Source organism: Erithacus rubecula (genome assembly GCF_903797595.1).
Source record: "Erithacus rubecula genome assembly, chromosome: 8".
Lineage (NCBI taxonomy): Eukaryota > Metazoa > Chordata > Aves > Passeriformes > Muscicapidae > Erithacus > Erithacus rubecula.
Window position 1 is genome coordinate 31,961,937 of NC_136659.1, and position 27,166 is coordinate 31,989,102.

The 27,166-nt window shown below is 39.5% G+C and overlaps 1 long non-coding RNA gene across 1 annotated transcript; it reads left to right on the top strand.

The window, feature by feature from the left end:
* LOC306804555 lies at nucleotides 1-25,593 on the top strand. The gene is made up of 3 exons (XR_013774918.1): nucleotides 1-133; nucleotides 24,969-25,103; nucleotides 25,430-25,593. It is a non-coding gene; the product is annotated as an uncharacterized lncRNA (long non-coding RNA).
* Nucleotides 25,594-27,166: the final 1,573 nt, after the last annotated feature.

Sequence of the window (27,166 nt, forward strand, 5' to 3'; positions counted from 1 at the left end):
TCCTCTTGTCCCTTCACTAGCTGCCTTGCAGAAGAAGCTGTAGCCACCTGGCTACAGCTTCCTTTGAGGTTATATTTTGGCTGGAGTGGGCTAATATATCAAGCATAGAGGGGGATTTCATCACCTTCCCCAGGTAACACTAGAAACACATACAAATCCAATTTCTCATTCTGTTCAGAATGAGTGTCTGCCTTAATCATTTACTTATTAAAAGGTCATCATAAGCACTAATTGATTACACCTCTTTTCTTCATAAAATTTGACATCCTGTCTGAGCTCAGAGACTCATGAAAGGTCATGGCACAGGTTTACTCAAATGAATCATCTCTACCTGATTAAGCAGCCTCGAGTGACTCTTTTTCTGTGGTCCTGGAAGCTTATTTGTGGTGACCTAAATATGAATCCTTCTTCCCAAATCAGGGCTGGATTAACAGTCATATCTCTTTAATCATGGGTGCACATACTAAGGTTAGACAGCTGCTTAGACATGTTTGGCTGAGACTCGTGCCCTCTCAAAATACAGCTGGTACCAACAGTCAGGGCTACATCTCTGCAGTCTATTCCTCTGCTGGGATGGCAAAGTGCTGGTTTATGTTGGTTGCACCTTCTGTTTGGGCAGAAGGTGCAGGAAAAAATGGACAAATGCATCTATCAGCCAGTTGCAGCAGTATCTTACCATGGCCTATTAATGAGCAATTCTTTCATGTGATTTTCCTTTATATTACTTGGGAGAAAGAGGGGGAAAGTATTTTGATTTTGCACTGGATGATGTTTTGGAGATTTTTGTGATTTCTATAGCAAAATATTGCTGCAATAAAAATAACTTGAAGTTGAGGTGTTTGATAGCAAAGGCTGAAGACATGCAATGGTGGATGGGGGTGTGTGTGCCATGATCCAAAGGAATTCTTTTGAGATGAGAGCAGGATGTGGCCCTTCATCACCAGATGCTGGGGCAAGCTGTGTTCAAAGTCATGCAGTTTTCCTAAAACTTTTGAATATAACCAAATCCTACTCTCACAGTAGGATATTCTGTCTGCTTAACCATTCAAAAAGTAAATGGTCTAGAAAGTTCTGGAGTTTGATTTCAGTCCTTAGATGTGCTGCTTTTTTGAAATCTCCGGGTAAGTCTGCTCTGTTCTCCATACAGGTTTCTTCCTTTTTGTCACCTTGAATAATTCTAGAATAAAATTCCTGACCAGACAAAGTCAACAACAAAACTCCCATTGACTTTAATGGAGGCAGGATTTCACCCTTGATATGTTCTGGTAGCTGAGCAGTGGAGATAATTGATTCTTTGTCAGACTCACTCATTTGCTTACCAGTGTTTTCCTGTCCTTTGCATCTCAGTTTCTTTGGGTTTTTTTTTTCATTTTTTTAATTACTGAAGGTAAACAAAAACAAAATCAACCTCCTTCAACAAAAAGAACCCTGAGACAAAACTAAAACTGATATTCTCAAAGTCAGAATTTATGACTTATTGATAAATCAAGAATGAGAAAAGAAATAAGTGATACTCAGGAAGAAAATGATGCTGTGTCTGCAGAGAACACCAGAATGATTTTCTGTGACTTTACAGCAATAGCTAATTTGGGGGTTAAGGACAAAGGGGTGACTGAATGATTCTTGTTCTGTTTCCAAGGCAGTTGGAAATAGTAATGCAAGAAATGTTTTTTCTTTTTTCTTTTGGTTAGATAAGGAGTCTTGTAAAAAGGCCAAAATGCTGCTGACTTTAATTACTAGGTTATTGATTGGGATAATATTTATGCAAGTGCCAGGGGGAGCATATTCCTCAAGGAAGGTGCAGCATTGCTGTTATTTTACAATTTGCTGAATTGCTAATAGTGAGCAAGAATGGGACTACATGAATGCAAAGCAGAAGAGTGGGCAATATTTTATGTGATAAGGTTTTGCCTGAAATTTGCCTTCATGCTACATGGAGAAAGTTATCTGATATCCATTGTAAGGAAGCATTCAACAATATTCAAAAGACTGGAAATATGAAGTATCTCACTGATTAGTTGCAGTCTAGTGGCTGGTATTTCTTTAATTTGCCTTTATTTTTTGAAGAGCAGTCTTAATAGGAAATAAAAAAAGAAGAAGAATTCAGAAGAAGGCAATTTAGAAAAACTATACCTATGAAAAGAGCAAGTTATTTAGAGGATAACAAAAGAAACAAATCTAAATTAGCACTGCTGAATGTCTCTGGTCACAGCTAAGAAGCCTTCAAAATGCATTTCCATTAAATAAGAAGTATAACACAAAATTGTTCACTTGCTAAAAAAAAAAAAAAAAAAAAAAAAAAGACATTTAGAGACAAAAATGCCTTTAAAAAGAAGTACTTGAATGTTTGTGGCCTCATTCTGTGCCTGCAGGTCACACTGACTTCAGTGAGACACTTGCTTATTCAAGAGCAGAAATATGGCAGTTTCTTATGGACAAAATTTTCAGGTTTTTTCCCAACTGCTCATATTTTTCTGCCTCACTCCATGGTGCTTCTTGCCACATGCTGCGTTTTCTGAAGGATTACTGAAGGATTATGCTGTTTTTGCCTTCTCCATCAAAGCCATTCCACATACACACGTATTTTTATTTCTGCATACAATATTGCTCACACATATGAGAAGATATGTCTGTGTTGTAGACACAGATCATGTACAGATTTCCAAACCACTGTTATTAACTGTTTTATTAACCAGGACACTTCTAAAGTGCTCACCTGATGAAGCAGGTACAGGCTGTACTTCAATCACATTTGACAGAAAGGAGAGTCCAGCTCTAACAAAGAGAAACAAATACAGGATGTTGATGGCTTGAAATGTCCACAGAGCTGAAAAATAATATATTTGACAAAATGTTATCAGTTATGTGTCTGTCTTGGACTTTGACTGGCTGTGACAGCTGCTGCTGTCCTTCACAAACCTGGGTGATGGAGTTGTCATTTTTATTGCAATTTTTAATAAAAGTGACTGCCATAAAATAGCTGTTGGTTGAAGAATCTTTCAAACAGCTTTTACTCTATGCAGGTTCTTTAAGGGGTTGATTTTAAAGAGAAAAGATTGAGAAGTAGTCCAAATATGGGAGGTGCAAGAGGGTTTTTTTGGAGAAGGAGGACTTGCACAGAGCATGTTAAATGAGGAAAGGTTAATCAAGAGGTGGACTTAAGGCTTCATGTGTTAAAATCCTGTCAGGTGGGATGGTGAACCTTCCAGATTGTAATAAATATCCTGCACATATTTTCAACTCTCAGTCTGCTACTGCAGTGCAAGTTCCCAGGCAGGGGAGGAGCAGGAGCAGCTCTGCCCTCCACTGCTGGTAGTTGATTAATGTGGGATCTAACAAGTCCCTTCTTGATATTCCAGCCAGCCAGATTTAGCATGACACTTATCTCTTCACTTGCAATCTCTTCACTTACAATCTCTGTTCTTCATCTGAATTGATCTGTGCCATGATTCTCCGGTGTGTTAATGAGTTTTCTGTGTGGTGGAGTGCTGGAGGCCTTGTTAAAAGCCAGAAACATCCTGCCTACTGCATTTTATTTATACACATACTCTGTTGCTCTTGACAAAAATAAAAGGCTGAGTTGTTTAAGTTTTTGACAAAAAATTTGTCTTACAGTAATTTTCTCTGTTCTGACTGCCCACAGAGGCAAATCCAAATATATTATTCACCTGCTATTTCAAAACCATTTAAACTTGCCAAGTCTAAGTGGTGTTTTACACCATTGTGCTGATACTCTCGAAGCTGTTGTTAACTGCCTCAGAAGTAATTCTTGATTGTGGTTGCATTCAGCAGGAAGATGACAAGGCATGTTCTTTTCTCTGTCAGGCTGAAGCGATATAAGGACAATATGCCTGCCCTTGGAAACAAAACGTTTTGGAAGCAGTGTTTCTGCAGAGTCTGTTTGGTTCATTAAAGCTGCCAGAGCCCTCCCTTGCCTGCTGCCTTATTTCCCTCCTTTTAAAATCCATCCTGACAGAGCTTGGTTAGTGTTTGGGAAGATGTTGTCTAGAACATTCAGCTGCTATGGTTTGGGAGCTGAGATCCTTTGCTAATCCATTTGGAAATTCCTGTGTTAGTGACTAACTAGACCTTAGATGAAGCTGTGGTAGTTTGAGACTCTTTATATGACCAGGAGGGGTTCTCCCACTCTCCTGTACTTTGCCTCAAACATGAATCCATGCCCCAAACATGCACTGCAGAAGTGTGTTCAGCTTGGTTTTACAGGGAAAAGGGACTGGGAGCATCATCTAGCAAGGTGTCATGCTCTTCAAACTCTTCTCCTGACAAAGCACCAACAGCTGGTGCTCTCTGTTCACTTCCAGATGCTGTCACGTGATGGTCAGCCTGTGTAATGTTTTACTACCTTTATTTTGCCCTTGCAGAGACTAAGGGTTGCTAGGTCTGTTTTGCAATGTCTCATGATCCAGGCTTACCAGCTTGGATCACTGATGGAAATCCAACTTTTCTGGAGAAGTAGAATGTATAGTATTAAATAAGCATTGAATTTTCACAGACTTGTGTTTGCTTAGATTCTTTTTTTTCTTTTATTTTTCTTTTTTTTTTTTTTTTTTTTTAATAAAAGTGGAATGCTGCTGTAGAAATGCAGCTGAATTTTAGTTGTAAAAATACTCAGCTACTGTAATAATGAACAGGAACGTGAGATGTAGAATCATCCAGTTGTGTGGAACAACTATTGCAGACACTTCAAAACTGCAATTTGATTTGTTCCATCTTCCCCTCCCAATCATAGCTATATCTGCCAAAAAAGAGCTTTTTTCACCCCTACTACTTTTACAATATCCTTTCATGAAGAGCATTACACTGCACTAGATTTTGTAGGTTTACGACAACAATGTATTTACAACAATATCTCAAAAGTGCTTAGAGCTGACTAATCCAAAGATATCCCAAAGCGCATGAAAAAAATATAATTGATTGTATAATTACCAGAGCTTCTGCAATATCTCTGCAACTGAAGTTGTTTGTATGGTTTCTGTCGCTCTTCTCAGCTTCTAGAGTCTCTTCCTATGAAGATACTCAAAATGTGACATTCTTTAGATACTTCACTTTGTTCTCCTTAGTGCTTCAATTCCACACAAGCATTTCTGTTAGCAAAGACATCTCTGGTCATGATTCCATAGTTCAAATTAGATTCAAGGACAGATTCAATTTCAGTCATTCAGGTTCGGGTCAGAGCTGACTCCACTGCCACCAGTTGAGTTAATCTGTCCTGGCACCAGTGTAGCTGATGGCATCATCAGAACAATAATGAGCTTTAAGCTGCTGTTGAAAATACTTTATTGATATTAGAGGCTGTGTGAAGGTAAATTCCTTCATGTTCTCAATTTTTGCCAGACAAGTTGAAGTGGAATATATGTATGTGTATAAAAGCATAAAGCTGTTTCAGTTTCAAGTGTGTGTTGTAAAGGAGACAGCCAACTTTTCAGGGCCATGTGATCCTACACTTTATAATAAAATTGTCTCATCCCTGTCCTTTAACTCACATTTGTGGCACTTTTACCTTTGGACAGGGATGTGGAAAATTTTCTAACAAGATCCTTTAATCAATCACCAATTAAACCTGAAAGTTTTAATGTGATTATTTCACGAGTTGGAAAAAATAAAACTAAAGCAATTATCTACTTAAAATAGAATTTACTCTAAAATACTGTAATTGAAAAGAGTGTTTTGGAAGCCTAAATCCACAGCTGTTGGTGAAGATGTATTCTGTGGTTCTTTGGAGCTGAACTAATACAGTTTAATAAATAATAGGTGAACTACAGCAAACAAAGAGTTTACAGTCTGAAGGCTTAAAAGAATATTCTGCTAAGCCGAACAAACATGGAATGATGCCAGTATTATGGTTTTGGAATGAATTTCTAGTTCTGTCAGAGTAGATAGTATCATGTAAAATAAGTCTAACTAAGCTAGTTAGATTAGGGATCTGTGCAGACCAAAGCAATCTCATGTGTACTGCAAGTATACAAGTTAATTTTTTTAGTGATTTTATACCTATAGAATCTTTATCTTGATCCTACTATGTGGTAAGTCTTTTACACACAGTACAGACTGCACACCGAAGATCAAGCTCAGACAGAAAAGCCTCTATGAAAATTATTTGACCTTTCTTGGGGTGCCTATGGGGGAATATCACTTGGGAAAGAGAAATAATTCTCATTAAGATTCCTGCTGACAGCTGGCAGACCAGGTGGTCCTGCAGAGCACAAGTGCAAGGTCTCTTATCCTGTGTCTTTAAAGATTGTACAGGTATGAAGAGGCTCTGAATAAACCAAACTCTTTGTTTTAGTTTCAATAAGAGCTGTGTGCCATGTGTTTTCTGTATATGTCCTGCTGTTTCTCTGAAATTTGCCCCATTTGCTCTTGACCTTGCAGCACATTTTGGAGTCTTGTAGAATTCTTCTTTTGTGTTTCTCTTTAGTTTAAAACAACCAGAGTTTCCAAGCTCCCTGTGGGGTCCCCTAAGGCTGGAATTAGGTTTAGGCTTAGGACCACTGCCCCCTGTCCAAACCAGTGCTCTTTCCTCACAGTGCTGCTGCTGGATCTTTCCTGAGATATACAGCCTTTCCTTGCTGGAAATACTGACTCATGTCACAGGTTGTCCTTTCTCACTTTTGACTCAGTTACTGCTCTCTGCCTGGGATTGCTGCCTCACTCTGGGCCAGCACACACAGCCAAGGTGTTTCAAACACTGTCCCAGAGCTACAGCTTGTGTGTGATCTCAGCTTTCATGGGAACAGTGCAAATGCAGGTAATATAGGAGAGAAGGAAACTTGTGTTCCTGAATTGAGCATGCCTGATGGAGAGCTGCCTGGCTTCACAAATACACAGTGCCACACCTCTGTTAGGTGCAAAGGAAGCCCTGCATCTTTGTTAAAAAGTTCCCTAGTTAAGTGATTAAACTTATGGCTTTACTAAAGCCCTTCCTGAATGGAGATTTTTCAAAAATTTAATCCTTTTGAAATGAATGACATTTAATTTTGTTTATTGCTTTTGTCAATTCTATCTAAACCTCCACTGCAATCATTGATGTTATTTACAGGGAGAGAGCCAATTGTGTTTGTATGGATAGAGTACATAAAATTTCTTGGTGTGTCTATTGTCAGTTGTCATTTTTCCAGCTGTACTTGCTGGTTCTTTTGGACCCTTTGTAGTAACCCACAGCCAAATCTTATAAAATAACATTTCCTTTTATATCAAGAATACTTCCAGAACCTTGCAAAAATGAATTCTGTTCTTGTGTCTGGCGTGAAGAAAGTGCAGTTTGACATATCCATCAACTATATTGAAAATTATTTCATACAGGAAATAATGACTTTCTGCTGAGATCATTAAAATGAAATTCTTGACTTGTCTTGGGATCTTTGAAGGTGTGGAGAGGCAGACTTGCAGAGTTCTGTGCCTGTTAGGCACATATCTGCATGCTGACCTGCCTTCCAGGCAGACCTGAATAAGTTGCTTTCCTGAAAGGTGCTGTACAAAGGCTCATAACTCACTTTCCAGGCAGACAAGAACAGGTACTTGTCTGGGAGACAGCCCTTTGTTGATAACCTGCCTCCAAGGCAGATCTGTCTAGTTATCTCTGCTGTCTTTGAAGCAGCTCCACACAGAGTTGTGTGTCCTTAGTGGGCTCGCTGCTGCCTGCCTGGGAGGTACTCAGGCTGATCATCTTCCTTCTAGAAAATCCTGAGCAATTAGTTACTCCAAACAGCAGCTCTCCAAAAGGGACATTTCCAATATGAACTTGTGAATGTGTTTAGTTCTGACTGATCACTGTGTCTGGTGTTCTTTATTAACCTCCCATGTGTAAGGACTGTTAACAAACATCCCTCTCCCACGTTTAGAAAAAAAAAAAAAAAATAAAGAACTTGTCAAAAATTTCTGCTACTATAGCACAGAGCTCACACATGCTGGTTGCTGTGGCAGTAATCAGGCTGCCAAATTTGCTGAAGGGAAGAAAGGGAGTAGGGATTTAAAAAAAAAAATCAAAATTGTTATGCTGTGTTGAAGGACTAAAGAGAACGTGGACACTGTATTTATTTCAGTGTTCGTTCTTAGAAATGACACTAATTATTATGTCAGGAATCCAGTTCTCAGTCACTTATACAACATCATAAGTGCTACATGCTCAATTCTAATCAAAGAAATGCTTTATTTTACTTGAAAAAAAAAGGAGAGTAATTACTAATTAACTGTAAAATATATTTTGTTTCTTTTTCTTTTTTAGAGAAATTGAGATTACAAGTCAGATATTAGACTTGAGAAAAGAGGTTCATATACCTCAAGGCCATAAACCAGCAGCAGTAAAGTCACCTGATAAAGGATAGATCAGATATTAAGCATTTTTATGTTTGGTGCAATATTGTTGTGTAAGTATATCAGTGTAAATCTGCAGTACGTTGGTTGCAGTCAGTTATAATCACTCTAGCAGGCATGGAATGAGCCCAGAATTAGGCTCTTATTTTAGTTCTGCTTGTGTTTTGTGGAGGAAGCAGGAATTTTACTTTAGATATGTTAGTCCTGCATACAGAGTGACACATCCCATGTGTTTGGAAAACATTATGTTAACTCAGGAAGTGCAGCAGTTCATGGTGGGTACTGCAGTACCTGTTGGTCCTACTCTGTTTCTTGCTGTAGTTCTTTACTAATATCTGCTGTCAGGGAAAATTTCTCCCTAAATCTCTCAGCTGGGGCTCTCTGCATGAAGAGCACTTAGGGGTGGTGCACTTGTCCCAGCAAAGGTGTGTGGCCACCCTCAGGCAGAATGCAGCAGCACTTTGGGTAGGGAGCCATGCCCAGTGCAAGCTGTTCCCAGTTTGTGGCTGGCCCAGTGTGATTTGTATCATATCCCTGGGTGCATGGAATGTGGGATTTCTGCTGCACAATCCTGCACATGGGCTGGGGAATATCCTTACAGGCACTCTGGTGCCTCTGTATCATAGATGGAACATGATAAAAAAAGACAATCTTGCATTTGGAAAGGAAAGCAGTGAATTTCATATTAGTATTTAATTCTGATCTAAGCTAGTTTCGTAGTATGGAAAGGCTTTCTTCTCCCTCTTCTGCCCAAATTAATTTCATTCATTGGACATGAGGAATAGAAATTAGGAGCCTGAAGTCATGCTGTTATATCCAGAAGTTCAGGTATGATCCCCTTTGTTTTTTTCCTCATCTTTCTTTTCCTCAACCTCTTTCATCCCTTCTTTATTCTAGCATATTTTGACTAATGATTGTGGCTGAAGAAATTGAAATCTGCTCATGGGTATTTCTCAAGCAGACTAAGTTTGTCAGCTAAATTATTCATTGTGAAACAGTTCCTCAGAGGCAAGGACTATACTGAGTGTGATGGTGACTGGTCTGGACCTTTGGGTACTGCCACAACAGTGGGATGCAGCACTGGCAACATTCAGGTTTCAAAGGAGCACAAATGACAACACAGATCTCTCCATCACACACGGGTGAGGTGGAGCTGAAAAGCAGAACCTGCTCATGAGGTGAGAGCTGAGTGCTGAGAGGGGTCCAAATGCTCAGTTACAAGTAAAAACCTGCAAGTCCCAAAATGTAATGAAGCTGGGTATAATATTTGAGTGTAGAATATTTATCAAAATTCTGCCTTTGTGGGACATAGCTGTGTCCAATCACTTCCCCAGCCTGTAATTAATCAGGCGTACTTTGTTGTTCATAAACCAGACAGAGATTTTTGCAAGTCACCAGATGTTCCTGGTGCTGTGTGCCATTAACTGGGGTAACTTCTGATCAGCAGGACTGAAATCATACTTATCTGAATTCCTATTTTGCTTTCTGTAAGACCTGTAAATGTTTATCATAAAATGATGTGCTGTTACATATGTATCAGTTGACAATAGGTGGCAAGTTACTGGTCCAAATATGTTTAAATAATTTTCGAATAGAAATTTAAATAGTACATTTGAAACATCAAAGTTTATTGAAGAAAAAGTACAAATCTCATGTTTTCATCAAAGACTTTGAAGGGATTAACAGGAAACAATTACTTAGGAAGAAATTCTTCCCTGTGAGAGTGGGGAGGCCCTAGCACAGGTTTCCCAGAGAAGCTGTGGCTGCCCCATCTCTGGAATTGTTCAAGTACAGGTGGGATGGGGCTTGGAGAAACCTGGGATAGTGGAAGGTGTCCCTGCCTGTGGCAGGGCGTGGAACAGGATGAGCTTTAAGGTCGTTTCCAACCCAAACCATTCTATAATTCTATGACTTTCTTTTTATTGAGGCAGTATACTTTTCTAACTCATCATTTTGGAGTTTGCCAAATGTGTTGCACAAAAATCCTCTGATGCTCATCTATGTGTATTTTGAGAAACATCAAACACAAAAGAGAAGACTTTAAAAGATATGGACAGAAGAAAAGAGATACTGAAATCCAGTGACTGTGTTAGAGAACTGAATCTGCAGTAGACATGGGTTACCAAACCTCTGAGCCCTCCAAGCTTTAGTGAATTCAATAAAGGGTAACACAGATCTGAGCTCTTCATAGTTATCAGTTTGAATTTTGGGATGCTGAAGTCCCTGCCAGGCTTTTGCTGATACTACCCATGTTCTTCATCTCTGTCCTGCATAACAAAATATTTCCTCACACAGTATGCCATGATCTCCTATATACAGTAAGAATGATGAGTGCAATTACCAGCTGGGAGTGAAGTGGAAAACCTCAGCTTGTCCTCAGTTCATAACCCTTCAGTGGATCAAATCAGACACTCAGGGCATTTTGGAAACTCAGACCAGCTTCTTAGGCACAGCATTTTTTACACCTTGGTCAAGGTTACTTTGTGGGGTGTGAATACCCATTCTGATGCAGTGGGTAGAGAATAAATTGCCTGGAAGTGCTATTTTAGACATGAATGGAGAATATTTACTTCCACCCTTTACTTGGGCCAGACTTTTTCTCAGGCATTATATTTTCAGGATGAGCTATGGCCTGTTTTTCATTTTCTCCTGGCTGTTTCTCTCAAAAAATGGGTCTATCTCTGTGCTCCTCTCCAAATGAAATCCCACTGCTCATCCTGGTTTTGAACCAAATCAGCATTCCACCCCATCTCCTTTTTGCCACCTGAGATGTAATAATTTAAATGCCTTGGGAAGGAAAAACAGCCACTAAATGTAGTGATGGGGAGAAACGTGTTAGAGTAAGCATTAGTCCTACAAAATGCAGAAGTCCTGAATTCTGAATCCTTGTGATTTTGTGCCTGTTTTGGAGTTGGGTTATGACTGAGCTCTGATTCATGCTGCAGTTTTTTCATGACGGGGGGTGTGAAGTTTATTATCACTGTCTAAGTGTTTGTACTGATAAACTGTGTTAGTGATGCAGGGTCTTTGATTCTCTGCTGGGTTGGATTAAACCAGCTCAAAGATGTAAAAACCACTGAGTGGACTGACAGATGCAGGCACAGAAGCAAGCTGCTTGCATATATTTTTTTTCCTGAAAATCCATGCAAAAAGCCTAAGTCATCTCACCCCTCCCTGAACTGTAGACTTTTCACAAGTCCTGTTTGTCCCTGACATCCCCTTAAAGCTGGAGCCAAGCCTGCTGTGCCTTTGCTCCATCCATCTGACTATCCCTCTTCAGCCTGACTTTTATCCACACAGCCTTTGCCTGTCCTGGGGTCTTGAAACTGCTCCCAGCTGGTTTCTGAACCTTCAGCAGGGCTCTGGTTTTGGCCTTGCAGCACCATTTATTTCTCTGCTGCACCTTTCCATTAAGGCTGGATCCATCCTGGTACAATGTGTGGGCTCATTCTTCCTATCCCCTTGTCTGTTGGCCTTTGCTGGATTGAAGCTCACCAGAAACTCACAACACAATAGCAGACAAGCAAATCAAGACATATTTTTCTGTAAAATAATGAAAGTCTTCCCTACTTCTAACACAGCATGTAAGGAGCATATTTTCCACTTCCATGTGCTGGATTTGTCTCTTATCATTACATCACCTCTGAATTACAGGCTCTCTCCTCTTGGTGCATGTCCAGGAGTGCACCTTGCCCAAAGGCAAGATGGCAGCTTTTGCTCACTCTGAGTTTACTTGTAGATTGGAGAGCATGAAAAAAAAATGTGCTACCGGCATGGCCAGCAGCTAAATGTCAAAATTTGGCTCTAAGACAATACTACTTAAACTATTTCTCTAAGTAAGTGCTCCTTACACAAGGAGGGATTGAAGGATCAGACTCATAGCATTGTAAAATCACTCTCTTAGGAATATTCAGAATTGCCTAGAACATTTTGAATCTAATTCTCCAAACCCTCAGGCAGCTTTGAATATCTCAGCTCTAATGCATTGAAATAACAGACACTGATATATAAAAATGAGAGGGTGATGCTGTGTTCTAGCTCAGGGACGGCCGGATGGCTGCGGGCTGTGCTGCACAGCTCTGCCTGCCCCTCGCTGCTGCCCGGGGCTGCACAGGGGTCAGCGCAGCAGCCCAGGCCATCCATCTGCTCTTCTAAGGGATTTTTGGGTGGCAGATGTCGCTGCTACATCAGCAGATAGACCCTGCCCGAGCTGCCGCCACTGGTTTCTGCAGCGGGCTGGAAACCTCCCAGTACAGAGGCATCCTCGAGGCAGCGCAGCATTTCACCCTCATCTCCGCATTAGATGCATTTTTAAAGGTCTTTTATCTCACTCGCTCAGATGTATTTCCTCCGGGACATTTTTATAGCACGCAAAGCTGCCGCGGAGGATGAGGATGGGCTGCGCTTCCTCCCCGCGGCAGGCGGGCTGCTGCGGGCGGCACCGCCAGATGGCGCTGCGCTCCCGCTCTTCGGGCGGCTCCCCCGCCTGCTCCCGCCGCCTCATCGCGATCTCTTCTCAGAAAAGATTTTGTCTTCCCTCAAAAACTGAGCGGGGAAGATTGTTTTTATTGTCTTAAAAAAAAAAAATATATATATAGAGGCTGCAAAAGAAGCTGGTGGAAACTTCAGGGTTTAAAAGGACAACTTGAGGGGATGTTTTTCTTAGTGTGCCACCCAGTTCGCCACCTCGGGTCACCCTGCAGCTGCAAATCTTGCAGCTGTGCAAGGGGACTGAAAATGTCACCCAAGCATCAGAATCTGGCCACCTGGTTGTATGCCAAATTCACATTTTTTTGTAATTGTGATGAGTTATTTCCTTCTGAAGAAATGTTTTTCACCTAACTTCTCTCCCGTTTCTTTTTTTTCTGCCTTTTTCTTTCTTTTACTTTAATTCCAAAATTTCCAAGGGGTACAGTCAAGTCTCTGGTTGAGAACAGGAATAGGGATGGAGTGGGTACTGGGGGCAGGATAAAAGAGTTATTTTTGTTCTTGTGCTATCAACTGAAGAACACCTTGGAATGTTTGAAATTAGATTATTTTATAAATCTTGTATTGCAAGACTATAAACACTGAAATAATCACTCTGTAAATACTTGTTTGTAAGAGTCATGTGTTTAATTCCTTCAGCTGAGTGTCTGAGGACAACACAGGAATAACTTTGGTGCAAGTAGGATAAACTCCCTATGCCATCACTTTCCTCCAGTAGTTCATAATACATTTAAACTGATAATGATAGAAATTATTTTTTAACAAAATGCTATTTGAGATATTTGCAGTATTAAAAATTACATTTTAATGGGATCTTTGCTGTCTTATGTGAGTTTATATTATGCATGTTGATGTAACAAGAAAAATGAAAGAGAAGAAAAAACTCCTTGAATACAATTTCTCTAAGGTCGACAGGTAGGTAAAATCTTAATTTACATTGCAGACATTGCTTGAGACTCAGAAGGGAATAAATACATGGAAAGAGCCTGTTCCAATCCTTTCAATGTTCCACAGTACTGTCGAGAGCTGCAACTCCTGCCCTTTCAGTCATCTCTGGTGTAGTTCTGTACACAGATGAGTAGGAAATGCTTCTTTATTTTCAAAATGAATTCCAGTCAGAGGTAGGCTAAAAGCACCATTCATTTAGATTAAAGATCTTGAAACTATCATGTTTGCAACCATTTGTCACAGTTTAAGTAGCAGTGCATAAATGTCGTGCTGTTGGTATACAATTTAATCTCTGCTGACAACAGCTTCATTTCTAAAGTTTCCTCAGCATCTTTTTTTAATGGCTTACATTTCTTATGAACCTCTGCTGCTTATGCAGAAATGGGAGAGCTCTGCAGGCTGCCAGGCCTGAACCTCCTCAACATGGAGAAAAAATGGTAAAGCATCAAGGGCAGTGTGTGTGGGAGCATCAGGCAAAGGGTCTTTGCACCAGCTCAATGCATGGGGTTCCATTCTGCAGGGACATTTGATGTTTTTTTGTTGTTTCAGGCCAGAACATATGGGGTAGGCTTTGTTTTGTGGATTTTTCCACTGTTCAAACCAGGGGAAAAGTAACTCACAGGACATGAGTTTGATATTTTCTCCATCATCTTTCCAGTAGATAAAGGAAGCCTACAAGAACAATGGAGTCATCTTGGAAGTGCTTATAGTGACAGGACAAGGGGAAATGGCTTCAAACTGAAAGAGAGCAGATTTAGATTAGATATTAAAAGAAAAATTCCTTACTGTGACAGTGGTGAGACACTGGACAGGCTGCCCAGAGAAGTGTGGGTGGTCCATCACTGAAAGTGCTCAAGGCCAAGTTGGGTGGTTCTCTGGACAATCAGGTTTGGTGGAAGATGGCCCTGCCCACAGCAGGGGGTTTGGAACCAGATGATCTTTGGGGTCTCTTCCAAATTAGACCATTCTATGATTCTATGATATTTGGAATTATATATTATTCATTCATTTAAAAATAGAGTAATGATTACAATTTTATCAAACACAAATGCTTAAATTGTAGTGGGTGTCACTCTCATTGTACTGTTGGCAGAATGTTTATAGCTGTAGGCCTTTACTTGCATTAAAGCATTGGCCCAGAGAGAATGGGTTATAAATCCCAGTGTCTCCTTCCAGGGATAATGTCCTTTATAGACCTTCTATAGATCTGATTCTGTCTGTGCTTGAGAGTCTGCCCAGCCTGGAGCAGGTGGAGGAAAAGGTCGTGAATTATGTGCTGTAAGAAACTTTGCTGAGCTGTGTCATTGGAACTCGCAGCAGTTTTATGGGAATATATCTTCAATGGAGAAAATTAAGGTGTTGGTACATGGAAGACTACACTGATAGAAACATAAATTGCACAAGTCTCATTGCTTCTCCCTTGCAAACAGAGATGCAAAAAGTTATTTACAGTCTAAGCATGTTTTCAATAACCCAAAGTGATAAGAGGGTACAGCTGAGTTGAGAACATCCTGAAGGACCTGGAGGTCTGTTTTAGTGGGATACTTTTGATACAGTTGAAGGTGGCTCTTAAAGATCAGGGTAATGTTCTTATAAAGTCACTGATGAGAGTGGTTCATATCAGTACTTCAGAAAAGCTCTCCAGTCAGGGCTGCCTTGCTTTTGTAGTTATCATCTGCAGCTTTTGAAATGTGTACAATTGTTCTGGGTAGGAAAAGAGGAGAAAATCTTTTAAAGTATAACCTTTATAACCACAGAACCATTATAACCATTTATAACCAGAGTAACCATTATATCCACAGAAGAAAACTTCAGGCATATGGAAACAGAATCGGCCGCAGCTGACACATTTAAGCTGTGCCAATGTTAAAAAACATTAGAACCTCCTGAGTCTGCAGGAGAAGGTCAGTTTAGCTGGAAGTTGCTGTGAATAAGTAGCAACATCAAATTCAGGTAAAGAAACAGGACTGACAGAAGGTACAGGTTGAGATTGGAGTTGGTGGTAGGAATTAGGAACCAGGAGCCAGGAAGCAAGAAAGATCGAAGTGATTAGGGGTTATTGTATACAAATACCTCATCTGAAATGCCATGAATTTTAATTTGCAGGGGCAAATATTACATGAAAATCTGGAGGATGGAAAGGCAGCACTAAATCTGGGTTCATCTTGCAGTCTGCTAAAACACACCTCATGGAAGATGTCTGTCCATGCTGTGGGATTATAAGGAGCCCATGGTTCACAGTGGTGCTTTGCACCCTCTCTGGCCCATTTGGCAGCTCAGTTACTTTGCAGCACTGGTTTTCATTGCAGCACTGGTTTTCATTGCAGCACTGCTTCTCACAGTGTTTGCAATGATTTACTGCACCTTTTCTGACCCATGACTACAAATGTTGGACCATTGCAATGCCTGTTGCGTAAATAGTGTTTTTCTGTTTTCCCATCTTTATTTTCATCATGGATCTTCTTTCCCTGGCATCACAGTAAATCCTCTCTGCCCTTTGCCTTTGTGGAGCTGGCAGCCACACTGGCCCATTTCCCCACCCCAGCTCAGCCCCACCAGTGTTGGGGTAAATCCTCTTCCACTTCTTCTTTTTTTTCTCCTCCAAAAACTTCTCTTTTTAAAATCAGAGACTTTTATTTCTTCAAGGTCACTTCAGATTTAATTTACCAATATGATGCATTCAAAGAGTTAATTTAATCTAATATGGCATTTTTAAAAATTGCCGTACAAATATATTGTAAGTATGATCACATCTCTCTGAAATGAAAATCAAGACCACTCAATGTCCTTTTGTCAAACTGATTGTATCTAATTAAAAAAGAAAGAAATCCCAGCGATGCAGCTTTTCTTCCCATTAACATGCACTGCACAGGTTACTACCTAATTTAATACAGAATGTTGTCTTGCTTTGCTCCATTCTTGATGAAACTGCCCTGTTTAGATGAAGTTAAAGGAAATTGTGAGTTAGCAAAAGAAACAGCAATCCCCACCCTAATACACAAAGATATATCATTTGGCCATTTATTTCTTTTCCTCAGCAACTGTATCTAACTGTGGAAGCAGATGGCCTGGCCCTTGGCCTCGTAGCACTGCTAGCCTGGCACTCTGAATTCCTGGTAAATAGATAAACATGCCTATAAGATTAAGTGACAAATTCACATCAGCACCCAAAGCTTTGATCAATACCACTAATCCATTAAGGATTACAACAAAGCATCTTATGTTTCAGTCTCTTCTTTCTGGAATTAAATGTGAACCAAAAAAAAAAAAAAAAAAAACCAGAATAAAATATTTTAAAAATTAAATGAAAAAAGAAAATTACCCTTTGCAAATTTAAAAGATAAAGAACCCTCATTAGTGCATCTGCTGGACTGGACAGACAGCCTTTGAAAGCAATTTAAGTGTAACAAAGTAATTTTCAAATTAAAACAGGAGCAGCAGGTTTAAAAAATGAAAATGTAGCAGTGGCAGCCAAACAGCCAAAATCCCATCTATCTTCTGAATCTGACAACAGTTAATTTGATCAAATGGAAACTGCACCTGAAGGAGAGAGGATCACAGCTGAAGGAAAGCCACAGCAGAGACTTGTTGAGAACTTAGTAGTTTTTAAAGTCCATTGAATTATGTGGGAATTTTTCTATTGACTTCAATTGCCCAAATCAGGCCTTCACTGCTTTGAATAAATAAGAGTTTATGACTCAGTCTATCCTCTTGCCCAGCAGAAAGAAGCTTCACAAGAGTGACTGAATTACAGGGAAACAGGACTTTGCTGTAATTTATTTAAAGTTATTTTCATGCCTGAGAGTCTGCTTAGAGTCAGGTTCTGCAGTGATGGGATTGAACAGGATGCTTGCTAATGTAATGTTAAGGTGACTCAAGTAAGTGTCCCCTGCTATCTGTGACCTGTTAAATAGTTTTGAAAACACACCTGACTGTAGAGTGAGGTTTGTTTATTGCTTGTGATTCACTTGCCTCTGATTTCCTCCTGTGTCCTCACTTTTACTTTCCTTTTCTTCTCTGCCATTGTCTTTTGCTTGTTGTAATTGAAAACTGGTTAGAGAAATGTAACTTTTTATTAACATTCTCCATGAAGCAATGTTTAGAAATGTAGTGCTCGATGAGCCATCTCCTGGGGTTGTTAGATCAAGGTCATAATGAGTTGGTGCATTTGCTTACTACAATATATGGGAGCCTAATGGCAGCTGCAATCATTTACTTTCGCTCCCTGGCTCTTTGAGAGTTATTTGCTTGGTTACATGAGGTGTCAACATTAATGCAGATGGGGATGAAACCTGAAGAAATTAACATAAATCGTGTCAACGTGCTGTCTTCTGATGTAGTGCCACTTTCTTTAGAATTTCGTTTTATTGCTATCAATATTTTCTTCTGATCATCACTGCTGCAACATAATTTCAACACTGAAATTTAATTTTGTCCAAATGTGCTGTCCTGTTCAATCAGCCATGGAGGGTTCATCCAGTCACTCCCTCCTCCCCATTTTTTCCCACCTACTGTGTGATTTTGCTGTTTATGGCTTGTTCTCTGGACTTTCACACCCCCAGCATTTGAGAAAGATGGAAAAAATGCCATGGCATTTCATTTAGTCAGTGTTAACTCCACTCCCCTGTGTTGTGAGAAAGTGAAAATTACTTTGTAAGATAAGACTTGGCTAACATAGGAGCAAATATCACTAAATGCTGAATCTGAAAATCCAAGTGTAGACAAGGTGTAGATATTAAAGTAATTCCTTTCATGATCTTTAGCCATGTCATTTCATGACCAGTAACCCTTCCATACTGCTGTGTGTCTCCAGCTTCTGTTGCTTTCCTTTTCCACCTCTCTATTGAATGTTTACAACACAGTTGCAAGTTTCTGTGGGGGAGAAAATGGCATTTCCATGGGGTTCCTAAGGAAAGTTGCAGTAGGGTGAACACCACAGATAAGATTGATGTCTTTGCTTAAAGTATTGTGGTGGTTTTGGTTTGTTAAATTGTTAGTGTATTTATTAGAATAATTTATTTATTTATTCTGTGCGGTAGAATTAGGAGGAAGGTAAAACAGGTTTAGTTTTAAATCATATAAAGAAAATTTTTATTATTAGAAATTATAAGAATACATTTAAATCTAGTTTCTGAGGGAAATTCTGTACCCTGCAGGAAGAAGGAGAATAATATATCTCAGAGTGGGTAATCAAGTTCACAACTTCCAGCTATGGGGTCGGGAGAGATGGAAACAGCCCTGGGCTGAATGCAGGGGCTTTACACTTCCTGGGATTTGCTTTTGCCGCTTTTGTGGGAGCAGATATAAATTCAAGGTCTTCTCTTTCTGCTCAGTTCTTCCATTCCTCTATCTTGGAGCTATTTTCATGATTATAGAGTCTTTCTGGTTCTGTGGACTGAGTTCCATCATGCAGAGTGAAATATGTAAGAGGGAGATAGGGGAACAAATAAGAAGGAAAAAAAACAGGCAAGAAAAGCAAGCTAAGGAGCTAAAAAAGAGCACTTCAGAAGTACTTGAACAGAGTGGTCATATTTATATCCATGAGCTGCAGCTGCAGAGTTTTAATAGCAGCACCAGGGCTGTCTTGCTGAGAAAGAACAGGAGGAGGCAAGAAGACCCTGATGTGGAACAAGGCTGGAGTGCTGTAACCTGGTGGAGAGAGGAGCAGGGAGCTGCCATGGGCTGCTGGAGGTGACAGAGCCACGGGCTGGGGCAGCTGTGACAAGGTACCTGAGGGAGCAGAGGACATCAAGGTTAAATCACAGCTCCCCAGAGGCTGATGGTGATGCCAAGCAGTTACTGTGTTGCCTTGGGCTCTGCCATTTTAACTCCATTTCTCTGAGTGCTGTACACTTTTTGACAAAATAAATCACACTTGGTTTTGAGGAATTTGTTTTCTGCATCACAGCCTTTTAGTAGTGCTTCTTGTCTTCTACAAGAAAAAACTCGGTTGGAGGGAAGTCTGGCAGGCTGCAGCAGCAATTACCAGCCAAGGGGATATGATTGAGAGACCCAGATCAGAAAGGTCCTGGGAGCTGATGTCAAACACAAACCACTTCAGGGAGATGCCTGAGAGATGCACTCAGGGGTCTGTTGGAGAATCTGAAAAGGGGCAGGTACCTGCTCCTACAAACACAGGAGTTTCCTTCTCCTCCTGTTTGCACCCAGCAGAACAGGGAAATTTCACCTATCATTATCTATTATCATGAACAAACTGATATCCCAGGCAGCCCCAGAAAGATGATTTGGGCACTAAAAATGTGGCATATCGAGACCTGGACTTTTCTCTTTAAGAAATTCAATGCTTAGATTTCTATCTGAACAAATCCTGCAAGATGACTAAATCAATTTGGACTCCATGCTTTGAATAGCAGCTGCTGTGTGTGTTTCAGCTGGACATATTCTGCAGTCTTCCTTTGTGTACAGTAGGAGATGCTCAGGCAAATGTTACCCACCAAGGGAGCAGAACACCTTTTACACAAATTTTTCATCCTAAAAGACAGACCCTGAATTTTGGCCTTTGTTTCTAGAAGAAGTGGCAACATTTCCAATTTTTTCTGAGTGATGATGATACCTGGAATACTGTTTGCTGATAGAACAGAAATCACCAAGAAAATAGAGATGTCAAATGCATCTATGGCTGCTTTTCTTCCTCTTTTGCCTATGTGGACAGGTGACTTTGACATTATGGGTCTGAGCATCTCTCTGCCTTCAGTGACTCATTACAAGGGCAGTCATTATGCTCCCTCCAGACAGATTTTCTTCTATATCAATTTAGCACACCTTTAATTACAACAAGGAACCCTTTAAATTTCATCTGTGTTGTAGGGGCCTTTCTATGTTCCAGTCTGAATTCCACCCAGTATCATTTAATTAGTCCAATTTACATAAAACTGACCTTGCCAAACCAATACTAATATTAAAGGGGGAAAAAAAGCTCAAAGTCAAGTAAGTCAAGCACTTAGAAATCCCAGGATCAAAGTCACCTATGAAACTTTAAATCACACCTTTCCTAGTTCCAGAAAAGCTTTGCTTTGCTCAGCATATAGAGTTCCTACTGAATAAGAACTTGGTCAGTATTTATTTTAGTCCTTTTTTTTTTGGTTATTTGCTGAGTGCTACTGAAGCCTTACATCAACAAATCAAATAGTCTTCTAGTGGTTTTGCATCATGCTTTCAGTGCTGTAACTAAACTAATTAGCATGACACCCCTGCAAGGTGAGGCGGTGTTTGCTCCTGTGAGATATGACACCTAGAACATGGAATAAAAGGGTGTGTTAGTGCTGTAAATCCAGTTTGAAATTACATTTAATGTTTGCAAATTACTGTATCTTCAGTAGCATGCTATATGTTCAAACTACCTTTTCTGCTGGCCTCAGTTACAGAGGTGAGTGCTTGTTTGCAAATCAAACTCCATCTGTCTATGCTTGAATTCACAACCTTATTTTCTGAATGAAGTGGAAATCCTATATTTAAAAATTAATACAGATCACTGTATTAATTTTTAAATATAGGATTTCCACTTCATTCAGAAAATGATGTATGATGTACATAGAAGTTTTATCAGGAGCTCTATGGGAGCTAAAGAAATGTCCAAGAGCAGTTCTCATGTTGACATTTTTATTTTTGGAGAAATCGATTTTTACGCCCCTAATTTTTTTTTTGACATAGTGTCTTGTAATGGAGCTCTCAAAGGTATTTATATATATATGTATAGTATATGTTAAATGCATATATATTAAAAATTATTTGCATATATATATTTAAACCACATATATATTCTCAATTCTGCTCTGCATCCCAACCCAGAATGGCTTTGACCCCTTTCCCCTTGGACAGGGTGGCAGCACTAATTGTAGAGAAGAGGTGAAGTGACTGCTTTCCATCCAGCTGTGCAAGGGTCGTTGACAGGAGGATTTGTCTCTCCAAGGAACAGCTGCATGGAAGAACACACCGAGTTCTGGCTGTGCTGGGGTCGCTCGAGCGTGGGCAAGAGGCTCTGCAGGCAGTGTCCACTCAGACTGAAGGAGTGTGAGGGTATAGGGCAGTGAGCTGAGAAATTAGATATGAAATTCCAGTGGGTTCCTAACTAAGCAAATATTTTCAGAGCCTGAAAATGTGGCCAGATTTGAATTGTTTAATGATACGGCAACAGGATTTTCCTTCTGTGCTATTTGTCCCTCTGTTAAAAATTCACTCTCTGCTTCTGAGCAGGAAAGTTTTAGATAAGACTGTCCCAAATGTTAACATGCAAGAAGCATGGTTTCACCAGACTTCTTTCCAATAAAACAGCTCAGCTGCTTTTCTCAAGATGAAAAAAAAGAAAAAAATCAACCAAGAGCCAAAACTAAACATTCCCATTTGGAAATTTTCCATTGCTACTCTGAGAGAGATTTAGATGTAAGGAAAAACTGGATGCTGAATAGAAACTCCTAAATATGCTCAACTACAGGCATCAGTACTTAGGAAGCCAATGTAAAGACCTTCCTCTGGGTCAGATACAAATTTTTGGGTCACCTTTGAATACTTCAGTAACAGGCAAAAATTGCAAATGTGCCAGATTTCCTTCTACTTTTGTTCCCCAAAAGAATCTTCCAGTTATCTGCCCTGCAAGGCTTCTGAGGGATTCCATTTCCTCTGGAATTTAGCTTGGTTTAAAGTCTCACAGCCCAGATCATGCCAGCAGACAGCCTGGAGTTCTTAGAGGTGGGCTGGGCTTCCAGCAGCACATCCATAGTTCTGCTGGCCTGGGGCTGCTCAGGCCACCATTTCCCACTTTAGCTTCTCCAAACACTCACAAAGCATGGATGAGTTGAAGTATGACCTTTTCTTTGCCTTTTTTCCCTCTGATCTTGCATAACTCCTACACATCCAACCCAAATCTGCTTCCTTTGTAAGTGATACTTAGGATGATTCGCATTTGTGGCATACTTATACTCTGCACAAAAAGATAAATTAACATTAATAAATTAATTTGCTTTGCATTTTCCCCCTATGTTACTCTTTTGGCATTTCCTCCCTTTTAGCTGGGAATGAGGTGCCAAGGGCTAATCCTGTAAAGTCTTGCATTGCCCAGTTCTCTCTTATTTCAGGGGGTGTATAACTCTTGCAGGATCTTGACTCAAGTCCGGATTCAGTCACTGGATTATGGAATATTCTTCAAAAGATAACTATGAAAATCTCATTACTTCAAACTCTTATGAATGAGACATTAGGAAATACACCACGAGAAGCCATTGCACGTTATTATTTCAATGGCCTAGAGATAGATCCTCTTTTTCTTTAATAGCATCTTTGACCTCCTTTCTTGCTGTAATCAAGCCACCCAAAAATTACATTTTGTAGCATACATTTGTACATGGAGCTGTCATTTGGTTATTTCTTTTCCAAGTGAAAACTACTTTGCTCCTCTTTTTTCCCCCACTAGCGAATAGAAAATTGAGTTTCCAGGAACGCGATGTGCAAACTTCAGTGTTACATCCTGCAAAATTGAGATTACTTAATGGAACCAGAAAAGAAAGATATTTTTTTTTATTATGATCAAACTTAAGCAATTTTAGATAGTCTTTTGTGGTCTAGTGAATGCAGGGAACTAAATCCACAGTGAATGCCAGAAGCAACAATTACAGTTCTTTTTTTCCTAATTGAATTCTTTGATGATTTTCCCAATTGACTTCAGAAGCCCAAGTATGCAGTCTCCAAAATTCAGATACTTGGGACATTGAAATTATGAACTTGTAGGAATATTACAAGTATATTTATGATACTCATGCCAGAATAGTGTGCCGTGGTACACAGTAGTTTTTTTTTTTTTCCCTTAGAAAATAAAGAAACAGCGGAGCTGGGATTTTAGATTTTATTCCTACTTTTTTCACCCCCAAACTGGTAAAAGATAATCAAAAATTATCCTTAGAGGAAAAAATGGCAAATTTCTGTAATTTTTGTGGATTTTTCAAAAACCATCCGTGAATGAGAAAATTGCCCCCTGCGTTGGGAAACATTTCTGCAATCTTACCCACACTGGCTGTTTCCATCTGCACTCAGTACAAAATAATCAGTTCACAGAAAAATTCAGTGGGAATTTTTTTTTAAAACTAAAGAAGATTGATGTTGGGCGACAAACAGAAAAGGAAGCTTCAGCAGCTCATGGGAAGCTGCTGCTGGTGCTGCAGAGCTTGGAGGGAGCAGTGCTGTGTGTGACTGGATGGGGCTGTGCAGCTGATTTGTAACAGGAGGCTGCAGGGTGCAAACACCCAGCTCTGATAGAAATGAGCTCTGTGTTACCACAATAAAGAACATTTTGAGTGAAGCCAAGCAACCTGCCTGCTGTACTGGATACAGGAACGTGGGGTGTCTGAGACGTGAGGAAACAGCCCAGACACTGCATTTGCTTGGTAGCTTTAATTAGCCATTCTCCTCTCTCTGTTCTCAGGCAGGATTCTCATCCTTCAAACACATTTTAAAAATTCATAATGTTTACTGCTTGTTTTCATTGCAAGCCATTTGATTTTTTTTTTTAGCTTAAATTTTTATGTCTTGCTGGAGAAAAGAATAAAGTTATGTCTTAAATCCCTTTCTGCCTGGTCTTTCTTAGACCAAGTTTCTTGGTCAATTTTATATATGTCATAGAAAGTCACATATCCTTCGTAACATTTTCCTTTTCTCTTTCCTTTAGAAGATCTTTATGCCTCTAAGTGTTTGACTCTTCATTTCTTCTTAAAGAATCTCAACCTTATGTCTCCTAGATCATTGGTGCACTCACTTTACTGAATAACTTGCTTCCCCTGCTATGCCTTCCTTATTTCTATACATAATTTGTATAAAAATGTGACAGTTCAGATTTGTTAACATGAAAAAATAAGTATTGTTCTGCTAAAATTCCTTTAAGAAAGGAAAATGGAGCTGTCACTGCATCTCCTCAACTGCAATTTCGATGATTTAAAAGCTTGCTCATCCTTCATGTGAGTTCCCAGGCATGGTTCTTTGGTGTTTCAGGTCCTTAAATAAGAATTTTGTGGAATATTTAGGTTTTTGTTTGTTTGTTTTTAAGTTTGTTTTGGAGAAGTAAATAGTAAAATTAAAGAAAAAAGATGCAATGAAAATGATTTTCTATAAAATGAGAGTGTTGTAGAAGCAGATGGAAAAATAAAAGCATTCTGGCTTTGATTGCATGATAATCTATGACCTCTTCCTTTAAGAGTTTTAGAAGGTTATGAAGCTGAAACATAATAAAAAAGAATATCAAAATCTGCAGTTAGAAAGGACTGATTCTTTAACCAATTTCAGGAGAAATACTTTCCAGGGTTAGACCCAGTTTAGCAAAAGAAGAGTATGTGAGTATAACTTTTCAAAATGGTCTTCTACTTCCCAAAGCTTCTCATTTCCTGCTCACATGATACTGATGAGGTAGCAAGGCAGGACCTTTTCTGTTGAAATATTTCCATGCCAATGGATGGTGTGCACCTTTTTCTGTCTTCTCCCCCATTTTAAATTTTTTTTTTTTTTTTTTTTTTGTATTGTGAAGGAGCAGCCTGTTGGAATTTTAAGGTTTGAGACCATAATCTGCTATTATACAAATGTAAGCAATTATCCATACAACTGAGCTATCAGTAAATGAAACACCAAATAGGCTATTAACTAAGTATATTTATTTTTCCAGATTAATATTATTAATTTCCAAAACACAAGATCATAATGAGAACCATCAGTCCCTGTGGAAAGGCAGAGTAAGATCCAGCTGGTGTGATTATACTGCAGCTGATGTATTCCTGCAACATGTGAGACTTCCTAACTAAGCTTAATTGTTCCTGGAGGTTTATTAAATCTTGTTATTTTGTATTTTTGTGAGGGGTGTCTGAAAAGGAGGTTCTGGCAATGCAGAACAAACAGTGCAGAAGTGCAAATAATGTGATTCCTTGTGTCCCACTGCTGATTGGGAGTGGCAAAAGCAAGGACAGCCTTGCTGGTGGCCTGATCCCTGGGAATAAGGAGGTCTGGGCTGATTTCCAGAAGATTTGTTGAGCCTTGAGCCAGTGAAGAGCACAATTTCTTACGCTAAATCTCCTGGTGATGAGCAGAACTACAGCACCTTTGAGCAGCTCCCTGTGTCAGGCCCTTTGCTCCAGGCAGTGTGGCTGGAGCTGTGCTATCCTCTGGGATCCAGGTGTGTGTGACCATGGCACAGCTGCTCTTTTCTCAGCTCTCCCGTGCTCCAGTTTCATCCAGGGCTCCTTCTTAGCAACAACTCACTCTACAAACTGCTTCTTTTGATGCTGTTTATTTTTTTCCTCCATCTCAGTTAGTTTGTGTATATTGAAGGCTCTTGTTACTGGTAATGTGCCCATTTCAACGTTTTAATTTCTCTTGTCGTTTCTGCAGACTTTGAGGGAAACAGGCAGTTTACAGTAATTCCTGTTAGCAACATGTTCGACTTTTTCACCCCAAAAATTCAGCCTCAAAATAATTTACCTTTCTTAAAGTTATTTAAGAGTGTATCTGAGGTAGGTGCTTAATTCTGATTCAGTTACACTCAATAAACAGCTACTTATACAAATTCAGTTACCCTTAGAGTTCAAATATTTAATTAACCACAACATTGATACGTGAAATATTCACTTGCATAATCACTGGATTTCAAAATGCTTTACAGATGGGGCTGTAATGCATTTCCTGTTCATAGATGAGGAAGTGAGGTGATTCACTGATTAAATCAACCTCTGAACCACTGGCAGAACTGGGAGCCTTCCCAAGCCCCATCTGTTGCTCTGATGGTGACAACAAGCTCATTTCAGCTGAAGTCTTGCCTCAAATAATTACTTATGCAATGCTAGGGATACTTCAGGCAATTATATGTAAGGAATATAATACATAGATAATATTTAATGTTATATATGTAGTGATTGTTTAAGAATTGCTTGTGTATATGCTACGAAATTTTGTATATCACATGGGTTCTACACAAGGATATTTTTTGAAAATAAGATATGAGGATTATTATGCATTTACTCAAATAATTTGCATAATTTGCTTTTATTTGTTTAACATATTTAAAATAATTTCTTGAGGGTCTAATTCTCATCTAAGAAAAGTAATATTTAAAAATAAGATTTCTTTATCTCAAAACTTGTGGCAGAGTCAGGAGACTTCATTAGCTCGTGGAGCTCAATTTGGTGTCAAACTGCAACTTCCACTGAATTACAGAGAACTCATAAGTGTGGTATAAATGAAATTAGAACTGGGTGAGAAAATACGACTTCATCATAAATCAAATGATATTTCAGGTGAAACAAAAAAATACATGTACAGGCAGAATTATGTAATAGAGTCCCATTCAGAAATATTAAAAAGCTTCAAAGTGAATAATTGTTTCCTCTGGTGAGCTGCTTTCCAGCATTAA